The sequence below is a fragment of the Typopeltis vanoorti genome, chromosome 9 (genome assembly GCF_054136105.1).
Source record: "Typopeltis vanoorti isolate ZY-2024b chromosome 9, IOZ_Tvanoo_1.0, whole genome shotgun sequence".
NCBI lineage: Eukaryota > Metazoa > Arthropoda > Arachnida > Uropygi > Thelyphonidae > Typopeltis > Typopeltis vanoorti.
This window is the reverse complement of record NC_143557.1, coordinates 39,765,649-39,779,732: the sequence shown is the minus strand read 5'-3', so window position 1 is coordinate 39,779,732 and position 14,084 is coordinate 39,765,649. Positions and strand designations below refer to the sequence as shown.

Here is a 14,084-nt window from a genome sequence, read left to right as displayed (position 1 = left end):
TTGTACAATAAAACTGGCATTCAAAGGATGATGTTCTTATTACAATAAACGTATATTGGATTATGAAAGAAAAAAGCTTAGCTATTTTGGCCAATGAAGCAGACTTTTTTTTAATGACTAGGCTTAATAATTGAAAGCTTCTGTATCTCTGTCGATATAGACGAATCCTTTCGTCAGAGAAAACTGGGGTTCGATTCCCGTTAGTGATGTGAGGAACTTTTATCTGGGTCTATTTCGCCTAAAGGCGAGTTAGCCGGTCTCATACACAAGTAATGAGTTTTTTTGTTTTTTTTTACCAGGAAACTAGGGTTTTTCGTACACCAGAACAAGCGAACCGGCCCCGTGAACATACGCATCTACAGACATAGGACACATCGGGAGGCACAGGGCTTATTGTCGAAGGGGTCGCGGTTTTAAATCATAATTAGGCCATGTCTAATACAAACGTAACGAGCCACTAGACCTAATATACGTGAAAGGAGGAGGAAAGTATTATTGGGATGTTTTGACGAAGATTAAAAATTAGTTTTAAATGGTGTTTAAAGTTAAAATTACAATAACATGAATTTGTAGAATAGTCAGAACGTGACGGTCACGTCATGTTCTGCAAGTAGCTGTATTTTAGATGAGATATAGTTATCAGTAAAGACACTTTATACATGATAAACTTTGGTTTGAAGCAAATTTAAGTGATAATAGTGCAAATGGTTTATGCTTTCATCTAGTTTTCACTATATACTAACAAGCATTTTCTACTTATTGCGAAATGCACATTTTAAATCTCCAGCTTCGAGAGCAGGTAATTATGGTCATTATCATATATTTGAATTATTTATTTGTTACATTTAGTCAATGATGCTATAGCATAACTAAGATTTCAGGAGTATCCCGCAATAGGTTTTTGTTAATGTAGGATTTTTGAATTTCTATTTGCCTTTTGAGTTTTATTTAGGCTTAGTTATTTAGGCTCTCAGACAACTTCCTACATTACAGGATTTCGCTGTACGGTAGTTAAGTAGTTGAATCCAAACTCAGAAGGAATTGCAAAACAGGGTTTACAATTCATTTTGAGAGTTCCATAGCTCGGAAATTTTCAAATATATAAATTCGCAAAGGAATTGAAGATGACTAGCGTCTTCAGTATTTTATCTGCTTCCGTATGATTTATTATGGAGATATTTTATAGGGTATTTAGGAAAGTTTCTAGCTTCAGATTTTTGACATATATATCGTACTGTCTTTGAAGCAATTAATGCTTCAATTATTATTTTACTGAGACATATACATGGAATAATTCTAAATTATTTTAAGTAGCGTTGAGTTAAATTTTAAAAATTTCTTGGCAGCATGCTGCATACATGTTTGATTCTGCAAAAATAAACGTAGTTAATTAATAATAGCCTATGGTAATTAGAGCAAGTGATAATTAGCCTATGGTAATTATGGCAAGTGAGACAGACTTCCACAGTCTGTCTCACTTGCAGCAGAACCCGTCCACCTATTCTCCGCGGTAGGTACAACCGGTCAACATCACTTCGTGGATGTAATGCATGATGCATAGTCATTAAAATTAATGAAAATGCTTTTACCTCCTTTTTGAAATGTCTAATTATATAACAGTTTCATTCAACAACATGTTTATATGAAAGAAAGAGTCAGAACACAACACGATTGCGTCGCAAATTGCATCATGATCAAGACCGGACGCAAATTCCTATTCTGACAAGGGCGGTGGAAAGATCAACAAAATTTGTAAAATCGCTTTATATTCAGTTTTATTATTTTTCTTATTCAAAACTTATGATGATCTAGACTGATGACTTGCTGCCTGCCAATTTCTAAAAGTTACGGCTAAAAGAGTTCCTTTGATTCCTTTAAGAAATGAAAAGCGTTAGAGGATTTGTGGTTTATTACACTTTTTATTTTATTACTTATTTATTTATTCATTCCATAACGTCCCGTTCTCAAATCTAATATCTCGCGTTACCCTTATAATGTTAGATGATGTAGATGTAATGACTGCATTAAATTCTGATTTATCTTAAAACAGGTTTTAATTCACATTATTTTTATTTCAGTCACTGTTTTTTATCATCTTTCTGATCTTATTTAGAAATGGAACAGTTCAAAAAGAGTGCACTATTTATAATTGTATTCTATGCTCGGTATTGCTCGTCACAAGAAACGACAACTCAAGTGAACGGTAAGTTGTATCCATGAACGTTTTTATTATTATTATTATTATTATTATTATTATTATTATTATTATTATTATTATTATTATTATTATTATTTTATTCACATAATTAATACACAGTCAAAACAAGATATCATATAAATAAAAATTGCACTGGTGATACAGAACAATTCAGATTCTACCCAAGATTCTAAGAATAGTCCGTCAGGCAGCGTCGTAAAATATTGACTGTTCCAAGTAATGCTGTTTTTGTAGGTCATATAGGGTCACTTCATTGATTTTTAATTGCTGTAAATAGTTGGAAAGCTTCTTTGAAATTGCGTCAAGTGCACCGATAACTATTGGGCTGACTTTGGTGTGTTTAAGCCACAGTCGGCCAACTTCGATTGCCAGATCTCGATATTTAGTAATTTTTTCCAGTTCTTTGTTGTTGATGTTGTTATCACTGGGTACTGCAATATCGATAATCCAAACCTGTCGATGTTCAATAATTGTGATGTCAGATCTATTGTGTTCCAAATGCCGATCACTTTATATTCTAAAGTCCCAGAGAATTTTTGCTGTTTCGTTTTCCAATACTGTCTCTATTTTATGCTGCTACCGGTAGGAAAGCCGGTAGGTAAGAAGTAGGAAAGCCATATTTTTTGCATACATGCCAATGAACTATTTTGGCCACTTGATCATGGCGGTATTTATAGTCAGTTTGAGCTATTTTGCTGCAGGCACTGATTAGATGCTCTACAGTCTCATCTTTCTGATCGCATAATTTGCATTTGCTGTTATTGTTGATGTTCAAAATTTTTGCTTTCATTGCATTAGTTTGTAAAGCCTGTTCTTAAGCTGCTAGAATAAATCCTTCTGTTTCCTTTTAAATATATCCATATTGTAGCCATTGTCATGTCTTGTTCACGTCAATTTTGTCCTCAGTATCTCGAAGAAATTGGCCATGTAAGGGTTTATTTTTCCAGCGAACATATCGGATATTTTGTTGTTCCTTTTTGTAATCGGATTTGTTTTTATTGATTTTAGAAGGCCCTCTTGTGTAATTGCTTGAAGCATTGGCTCATAGCTATTGTCGATGTTATTTCTTAAACCAATTTCTTCTTCTTCCACAGTCTGTCTCACTTGCAGCAGAGCCCGTCCACCTATTCTCCTCGGTAGGTACAACCGGTCAACATCACTTCGTGGATGTAATGCATGATGCATAGTCATTAGTTTTCTAGTTTTGCGGTCTAGTTTGTCCAGGTCTTCTTTTGTCGAATTTATTATGCCAGCTGTGTATCGGATAACTAGTATAGCCCAAGAATTCATTGCTCTAATTGTGTTTAATCCATTTAGTTTTGTTTTCAGAATATTTCTAACTGTTTTGATGTATTCTGATGCTGCCTGTTGTTTAACTTTCGAGTGGAGAATATCATTGGCTTCTAATATTCCTATATATTTATAGTGTTCGTCAGCTGAAATTGCTTTTATACATTTCTCTTGATCAAAATTAAAATTGCTAGTGTCATTAATTTTTCCTCGTTTAATAGATAAAATTGCGCATTTATCTAAACCAAATTCCATTTTGATATCCTGACTGAAAATACGAAGTGTGTTCAATAAAGAATCTATTTGCTGGGCCTATTTTCCATATAGCTTCAAGTCATCCATATACAACATATAGGAAATTTTAATATTACATTTAGGAATTTCATATCCAAGTTTTGTTTTCTTCAGAATCATAGACAAAGGTATCAAAGAAATGTTGAAGAGTAATGGTGACAAGGAATCACCTTGGAAAATTCCACGTTTAATGCTGATATCTCCAAATCGTTCATTATTCACTATTAATGTTGTTTTCCATGATTTCATAGCAGTAGCCAGAAACGAACATATGTTTTTGCTAATTCCAAATATTTTTTGTGATTTTAGGATCTAGCAGTGTGGGAGGGAATCGCATGCTTTCTTGTAGTCTATCCATGCCATGTTTAAATTTGTTTTTCGTCTTTTTGAGTTTCTGAGAATAATTTTATTAATAAGGATCTGGTCTTTTGTTCCTCTAGATTTTTGAAAATTGCCTTTTTGTTCAATTGGATAAATCTGATTATCTGATAAGTAGTGGTATATGGAATTTGCTATGATTGCAGTGAACAGCTTAAGCATAGTTGGTAGGCATGTTATTGGACGATAGTTACTTGGATCTTCATCCTTATCACTATCTTTCATGAAGAGAAAAGTGCGCCCAGATATCATCCATTCTTCCACTGAGCCTGACTTCAACAAATAATTAAATTGTTCTGCCATTCGATCATGTAGACTGGTTAGATGTTTTAACTAAAATCTATGTAGTTTGTCTTTGCCAGGTGCACTCCAGTTTTTTTTTATTTTCTAGCTTGAGAACTGACCATTTCTTTAGTGATAATGACATTTTGCATTTGGTTCTATTTCATTTCTGATTCTATTTCATTAATCCATGAAGCATCTTTATTGTGTTCAATAGAATTATCCCAGATTGACTTTCAAAATTTGAGTATTTCTTCTTTTCCGGGTGAATTATGGTCTGCATTTGTATTTCTCTGGAGAGACTGGAAGAACTGACATTGGTTCTGTCGAAATTGCATATTTTGTACATATTGGTTTATTCTTGCTTCATATCTTTTAATTTTCTGTGTAGTCGCTGTAATTCTTTGTTTTGGCTCTTCTGTAACTTCAGCAATTGTTTTGTTGGCCAAATTATATGTCTTAATCAGTTTGTTTTTGATGTCATTACTTTTCAACCGTCCTTCTTTAAAACTCTTGAAGTTACTTAGATCAGCTCGAAGCCTGTTGACCTTTCGTTCTAACCGGATTTTCCATGGTGCAGATTGTTTCATCCTCGGCTTTTTCTCTTTCGGAACCAAGCTTCACTGAAATGATATAGGCTGTGCTGTATAGGAGCTCATTTGTTTCCTTTATACTGTTGGTTGTGATGGTTTCAATTACAGCATTTGCATCTAAGAGGAGCTGTTTTAACTTAGATTTTGTAAAGCTTTTAATGGCGGTAGTCTTATACGGTCATTTATGGAGTTCATATGTTCCAATATTTCTGACTTCATTTTACACTGCCCTTCTGTCAAACAATTCTGAGGTATGTCGTCAGCTTGATGTTTACTGAGTTGAATTCCAAAGTTTGATATAGCTACCTCCTGATGATTTTCTGTTACTGGAGTTGTTGGTTTATTATGTAACTCTTGCAGCTCAAGTTCAGTAAATATTTTGTTACAGAAAATGAAATTCTTTTGGTCCATAAGTCTTTGTTCTGTTATTGCAGATTCTGGGAATTTTTGTTTCCAAATTAAATGCATACGCTTTCTGAAATCTCGTTTTTCTGGTGTTGATCTGTAAAAACATTTCATAATTTCTTTGTTTTCTTCTACAGTCCATTTTTTACGTTCTGTTTCTTCCAGTCGCTTTTCAGCTTCCTGCCCTAATTGCCCAGCAAGGAGAGCTAAGGCCTGAAGCCCACTTGTCGCTTCAGGACTCCAACATCTGACGCAGTCCTTGATGACCCAGGCGTCGACTGATCCGGTATGGATCTCTTCTTCCTTTTCACCATTAAGATGGGGGATGGAACACTGTTAGTTTGGCTCCTCAGTTGAGACCTGTCTGACAAGGGTGGCCCTGCTAGCAGCTATGCAACCTCCACAATAGCTCTCAACGTCACTGAAGCACGCAAGCCACACCACCACGTGTTCCTTCGGGGGGGGGGGGGTATTATAATAGACATTTTAATACTGACTGAAGTATCTACGACAAACGAAGAGGCAACCTCTTACCAAATGCCACACTTCCAACAACACAAACACTGCAGACAAACAAAACGAGGCGGTGGTATAATAATATTTACCAAACATAAACTAGAAGTAACAGAAATAAACTATAAATTAGAATACGCAGAAAACATATGCATCGAAATTAAAAACATTAAACAAGAAAACTCCCTGATATTAAACGCAATATACAGACCACCCAACTTAAGCACCACAAAATTCCTAGAAGAACTAAACAGATGGCTTTCAGCCACGAAAGTAGGCACCTCAAAATACTTGATAATAATAGGAGACATTAATATAAATATTAGGAACATAAATAACAACACAGAACAATACCTAGACCTATTATAGGCATATAACATAACCCCATCCATACAGTCGTATACACGAGAAGAGATAGTCGGAAACACAACAACCTCAACCTGCATTGATCATATAAATATAAGGGCCGCTCCAAACAGCCACACAGCAGCCGTCATAACATGCAAACTAGCAGACCATTATTTTACAGCATTGCAGTTACACACTGAACCAGAACCCATAAAAATCACTGAGACTACAAAACAGGATCATAGCATTGTAAACGAAGCAATAGTGAACGATAAAATCAGAAAAACAGACTGGATGCAGATAGCATCTCTAGACTCTGCTGAAGCTGTATATAATAATCTTAAACTTGCATTTAACAAAATATATAACAAAGCATTAACAAAAATAAAAATACGCCCCAAATGAAACAAAATCCTTGGATAACAGACAACATACTAACAGACATACAAAGAAAAGATGCCCTATGGAAACAACTTAAGAAGTCGCCAAACAATATCGCTTTAAAAGCTGAATACAAAAGAAAACGGAATCTCCTAACAACCCAGATTAGAACGGCAAAAAGAAACTATTACAGCAACAAATTAACAACAGCGCAGAATGACATAAAGGAAACCTGGCACCTGATTAATGAAATGCTGGACAATATACACAGAACCACTGCCTCAGAAACAATAAAACACAGCTTTGCCTGCGACCCCAAATCCCTCAAACAGTTGGCAAACAACTTTAATCAGCACTTCGTGAACTCTGTCCAAAAGCTACAAGAAACAACCTTTCCTCACACATACGAACATTCTCCACTAGGTCCTCAAGCAACCCAGTCGATGTGGTTCCCCACAGTAACAAAAGAAGAACTATCACTGGCAATTCAACAAATTAATCCTAACAAAGGACCGGGGATAGACGGAATCAAACCAAAAGACATCAAGAAACACTCAACCGACCTACTTCCAGTTATACAAAAAGTGTTAAATAAAATCTTCGAAACGGGACACATACCTGAAACACTGAAGACTGCTTTAATCACACCCATACACAAACAGGGAAAAAGAAACATAATAAGTAATTACAGACCTATCGCCACGCTGCCTGTAATCAACCAAATCATGGAGCGCACTGTACATCAGAAACTCTCCACATACGTTGAAAAATTTCAAATCATACCCAAAACACAATATGGCTTTCAAAAAAATAAAGGAACAGCAACACTCCTGGAAGATTTCACAGATCTAATAAACGCTGCATTGGATAAAAACAGAATAACATTAGTGGTCTTCATTGACCTAACAAAAGCATTTGACACACTATCACATAAAACCTTGTTAACGAAACTTACCCATATCGGAATTGTAGGTCGTCTGCTCCAGTGGTTTAAAGCATACACGAAAAACAGAAAGCACATCACACGTATAGGATCAGCACACAGCAAAGAGGTACATGTAACCTGTGTAGTACCGCAAGGAGCTGTCCTATCTCCCATTCTATTTAACATATACACACACGACATAAGCCAACTCCCCCTAAAAAGTAAAATCTTCCAGTATGCAGACGACACGGCCATAGTATCCATTCACAACAATGCAAATATCGCTTACAAATATATGCAACATGACATCAATCAAATCACTAACTGGTTAACCGAAAACGGCATATATATAAACCCTGGAAAAACAAAGCTAATGAAATTCAAAAACCCCCAAACCCTGCCCATAGAAACTAAATATCTCACTATCAAACATTCATCCTACTATACACAAAGTGCAGAACCTAAAATCACAACCATCACACAGGTGAAAACAACACGCTATCTTGGACTTCACTTCGATGCTGATCAAAGTTGGAATAGCCACAAACTACCTACATACCAAACTTAGGATAATAGCAAGAAAACTATACAGATTAAAAGACATTGCCCCAACCCACATAAAAATACTAATCTATAAAGCATTATGTAAAAACATTTTAAGATATGCAATCACATCATACATATTCTGCGCAGACTACAGACTTAACAGGCTACAATGGTTGCAAGATAAAATGATAAAACTGATATTCTGGGAACAACCCACTCTTATGCAGGAAGCATGGACAAAACACAAAATATTTAAGGTGAAACACTTACGCCACTACACAGTCATGTTAAAACACTACTACAGCCCAACATATAGAGTAACCAGAACAACATATCAAATAACAAGACCACAGTCAACAAACTACATAACATATAAGTACAACAATCACCACGGCAAAGCCACCCGAAACTTCTACGTACCTGACATGATAAACAAACTGCCGTTCGACAACAGAAACCTAGGAACATACAGAGAGCTGAAACAGGCACTATATAAATATTATAGCGAGAATGAAAATTAGAGCAATTGCTGTCTCTCTCTCCCCCACCACACATGCACACACACACACAAACCTATGACACCCCACCCCTCTCAAAAACTATCACTACAAGAACACAAAGAAATAAACACACCACGTCTAAATCCAACTCTATTTGCACAAAAATAAAAATAAAAAATAAAAAATTAAAAAAAAAGTTAAACTGTAATAGCAGTCAAAGTCTTTCAAGCATGTACCAACAAACAGTAAAATCAACACCTGGCTTGTAACCAGTATAGGAACACAGCCATACAACCACCACCCTCTGTCATCTATTATCTTCCTCAGATAAGCTCTACTAAGCTTCGAGGAAGAAAATTACTAACTTGCAAGAATCTGTTATACACACTTGTAATGCGTTATAAATATTATATATATATAATTACTACAGCAACTATGTATGCAATTCATCTGAGACATAAAAAAAAATGATAATAATAAATAAATGAATAAAATAAAAATTATTATTATTATTATTATTATTATTATGTATATTCTAAAATCAAAAATTCTGTATAATCCTTATAGTAATTACTGTAAATATTATTATTGTATGTAACTTATACTGAGACATAATAAATTTTTTAAAAAAAAAAAATATTATTATTATTATTATTATTATTATTATTATTTCGATGCCAACCACAGGACAGTCAGAAACACATATCGCATAACAAGACCGCAGACAACTAATTATATCATATAAATACAATAATCACTACGGAAAGACCACACGAAATTTCTACATCCCAGACATGATAAACAAATTACCTTTTGAATACAGAAACCTTACAAACTACAATAGCCTGAAAAGAGCTCTAAGGACATACTATGAACAAGAAACATGCACCCAAAATACCATACAAATTTAATGAAACACAAAATATTCGTTCAGGCTTCCAGTTCAGCGACGCATCAATACATTCCAAGTTATTGTATGTATGTATGCATGTATGTATGTATGTATGTATGTATGTGCTAGCGAATTTCTCAATCATATATTTCGTAGCTTCCAAACACAGCATATAAACCAATAAATAATAACAACTGGTGTCATCCTCAGATAAGCTTACATATAAGCTTCGAGGATGAAAGCAGGGAAATTACTTCTCATCCAAGATAAAAAAAAAGTATGTATCATATGTAACCAAATGCATGTAATGTACTTATCACATTTAACCAATATATGTAATGTATGTATTATATGTAAACAAATGAAAGTAATGTATGATATGTAATCAAATGTATGTAATGTATGTAATAACTGTAACAAATGCATGTAATGTAATAAAAAAAATAAAATATTATTATTATTATTATTATTATTATTATTGATGAAAATTTTTAAGTATTTTAACTGCTTCCATATGATTTACAGAAGCAGCTAAAATACTATTAAATACCATCAACCCCACACAGCCTACTGTCTTCACTTACATTGTGTATCACCCACAACATCGTATGATTGACATAATTATTATTTGAATTTGTAAACTTTTGAATATACATGAGTATTTACAAACTGAATTATACAAGATTGTCATAAAAGTTGCTTATAAATGGCTGCGATAATTGAATGAATGAATGAATAAATAAATAAATAACTTTATTATCCTTTGAACTAGAATAGGCCTATGTAGCTTAGTGGAAGTGGCGCTTGCATCTTCTGCATTAGGCTGCCTCAAGATACTCCACTTCAAGTCTAGTCGCCGACTGGAGAACTGGAAAAAGTTCTCCAGTCGGAGAACTGGAAAAATTGTTAGTCGATCTTTGTCACGGGCAAGCGATTTTTTTTCTCCCAGAAACTCGAATTTTTCATCCCGTAAACTCAAGAAAATCGACCACAGAACCCACATTAATTCTGACAGTAACATATTCTGTTAGGTTAAGGGAATGATAAATCCCTCAGAGCCTCTTGGCTCTTTATCATATTCTGTTAGGGTTGGGTACCAAGAGATGACAGCACTTGTTTGCTAGTCTCTTCATCAGTAGCCGCCTATAATTAGTAATAGACAGGGGGGACAACTATCTCTGATTGGCTACCAGTGGAGATTGAACCACCACCGCTAGTCAATTTTGGAGACTGCCCACTCAATCTCCAAAAGCTAGATAGGGTTAAAAGGCCTTTCCTACTCTCTATGGGGGAATAAAAAGGCATTAGCTTATTATATTATTATTATATCCTTTGAACTGGAGAAAGTTCAAAGAACAATAAACTCACTTATTTTAATTATTGCTGCTATTATTATTCCAGAATGTTTTGACTGTTTATAATCATTACAAGAAACAACAACTTAATAAGATCACCAACTGTACACTTAGTGAAGAGTTTATTAGCGATATCCACCTAATAATGAGTTGGACACTGTGTGTCTATAGAATGCCCCGGTGTATCGAGATTGTTCTATAAGCAGTTTTGTTCACCTGAACTTGAGGTGTACCTGAACAGCGATTCAGCTAGACCTCAAGAGAACTCATGAATGGTAAGTAAACATGTTCTAGGCCATTACTCTGGTAGCATTGCCTTGCATTATAAAAACTTATAATGGCTTCATACTTTTGTTACATCTCTTTTCTTTATGTCTTGAAATGGCAAAAAAAAAAAAAACCGTGATTGATCTCCATGCTAACTGTATCCAATTCTTTGGTATCCTATGCAAATGTCTCTCGCCCGGATTAGCCCGGATATGACTGACTGAGGAAGATCCTTAAGCTACTCACTTCGTCAGGGGAATCGAACCTAGGACTCTCTTTCCTCAGGCCTATGGTTGCAAAGCGCAAAGCCACTAGGCTAACCGCACCCGAGACACTGTTTCGTAGTTGGCCGTAGCCCAAAATTGCTCCAATGGTATATTGAAGTTTGTGAAAATACACGGCTTGAAACACAGTTTAATTTTAACAACGTGATTCATTACTGGCATTGCCAAGAATGCAGGAATAGACAAAGGCTGAATTTCAAATTGGAGACTTGGAGACAATATCTTCAAATTTAATACGTTTTCAACTGGAGAACCAGGAAAATTCTGGTTTTTCATCCCTCAAAACAAGCAGACTAGTTGAAGAACACATACAATTAACAGACACAATGCACACAGTATACGGAACATACAAGGGCAGACTATGTTAAACATACCGGATCACACCTCTTTGCAATTCTTAAACAGTCCATGAAATGAATTGGATGTTATGCTTGGCTTATTCGGTTTATAGAAGAAACTAAGGAGATAAGGCCAGTGTAGTGCCGATTTATATGGTTTGCTGGATGAAAAACTCGAGTTTCCGAGATGAAAATCCCTATCAATGCCAAATTAATATAACGCCAGGTGACTAATCTTCATTTGAAAAAAGGCTTTATAAAGGAATCCCGCATTCGAGACTGAATTCGAAGTTAGGTGTTTTCAGCGGAGGACATACAGCTCTTGAACTAAGCTACGGAGTAACTGTTATGAAGAAAGCATGAAAAACACAGTTCTTTCTTATAAAAACTTTCCCTAATATGCAAAGAAGCAAAACAATATTATTCTTATTATCATGTAGTTGTTGCATTTCATATCCCACACCGCTCCACGACCTGTCACAAAACTGAAAACACATAAGCGATTACTGAACACGATTCTTGTTTTAACACAACTGTAGTAGTGTTTTTTGACACGTTACAGCAAATAACACACACACACACACACACACAGACACACACACACACACACACACACACACACACAATTTGTTATTAACGTTTTAACAAACTAAATTTTGAAATATACCCTTTCATCGGTTTCGATTTATTTTACGAAACTAACATAATTTTGTATAGTTCATCCCATCTTCATTTACTCGTGAGTTATTGTTCTGTCATTCGTTTTTCCCTGTCTTCTTTTCTTCGTTTCCTCCAATTCATTCTATCAATTCAGATACAATAACTATACTCATGCCACGTGCTTTGATAAACAGGCAGATGTAATCATGTTATATCAATTACAGACACCTGTTGTAACGATATTATGATCTACAAGGAACGCTTTAAAAAAAAAAAAAAAAAGTTAAAAAAAAATATTATTGCTGACTGAATTCATTTTACAGTGTTGTGCTGTTATTTATCCAAAAGAATATATTGCGTAAACTGAAAAAAAAAACAAAAAAAAACGCTATTATTTAGTTTATGTAACTTTATATTAATTGGAAATTATGCAGATTATAACGATATCAGTTATAATCTGTACTGAATCACTCTAAATTCGGCGGTGTGTACGTGTAATTTATTTGCGATCAAATATAATGTTAAAATTATTCTAAAATTATTACTAATTTATTTATACCAGCTATTGACATTTATTCTATGTTCGCAAAATTGCAGGTGAGATAGTAATAAATATTTTTTTCTTATAGCGGAAGAACCTCCTACAGCAACAATTCCGCAATCTAGTCAACTTCTCCCTGTACTGGAGCAAAATGATATTGATAACTTGGATATCGTGGTTAGACGTGAAGGAGGAGCCACTCCTCGCCAGGCTTGCAGAATGACAAGTAGAATAGATCCTTTTGTTGACAGCATTCTGCGTGATGTCCGAAATCAGCTTCAAGACCCTTATTACATCCGGAATCTTCAAAGACAGTACATTGGCTTGAAGGCAGGCACTATTTATGGATTACAAGGAATATTTCGAAGTGCACCATCTTCTTTTTCTTGCTCTAATGAAAGTGCCACTGTTTTAGTTCAAGTAAGGTTAAATTCTGTAATGCTGGTTTACAACTGGATGGTTAATGCAGGTTTAATAGGAAATTTGGTCGGAAATCTTCTGGGTGGTGTATCTAGAGGGCTTATGCGAGTTGTTAATGTTCTGTTGCCTGTAAGTGTGAGAAACGTGGAATTTTCTTTGACTTTGTGGCAGTTACGTTCGGCAGGCGAGACGCTCCAGTTGAGAAATTTTCGGATTATTTCTATTGGCGATGTCAGAGTTACTCTATTGAACATTCCAATACTGTCAGATCTGGTGTCGCAAGTTGTAGCTCTCATTATGCCAATAGCCAGAGAAGATCTTGTCTACGCGTTGAAATCTTCAATGGTGCTGGCATTGTCAGGTGAAGTCTCTAGAAGAGGCCTTCCTTTTGAAGATTAATTAAATTCATTTCTGATTGATGAAGAGTGGTGATGGTTGTGAATAATTTATATATTGCATAAATTCAAGTTAAATATGAAAGTTTAAAAAATAAAGATACAAATTAAAGAGTTTTGCATTTTAAAAGTGTTATAGTTTAGGTATATCAAAGTGCAATATGGGAATTAATTTAATGGAGCTAAATCATATTATTTTCTTTCGTTTTTAAGAATTTAAGAAGGAAGTATAGTTTTCATTACAATCAGGATCTTTGAA

At 34.8% G+C, this 14,084-nt stretch overlaps 1 long non-coding RNA gene across 1 annotated transcript; it reads left to right on the top strand.

The window, feature by feature from the left end:
* Window positions 1-753: 753 nt before the first annotated feature.
* On the top strand, window positions 754-13,236 carry LOC150102992 (uncharacterized). Its single transcript, XR_016548840.1, has 3 exons — window positions 754-799; window positions 2,079-2,203; window positions 13,099-13,236. It is a non-coding gene; the product is annotated as an uncharacterized LOC150102992 (long non-coding RNA).
* Window positions 13,237-14,084: the final 848 nt, after the last annotated feature.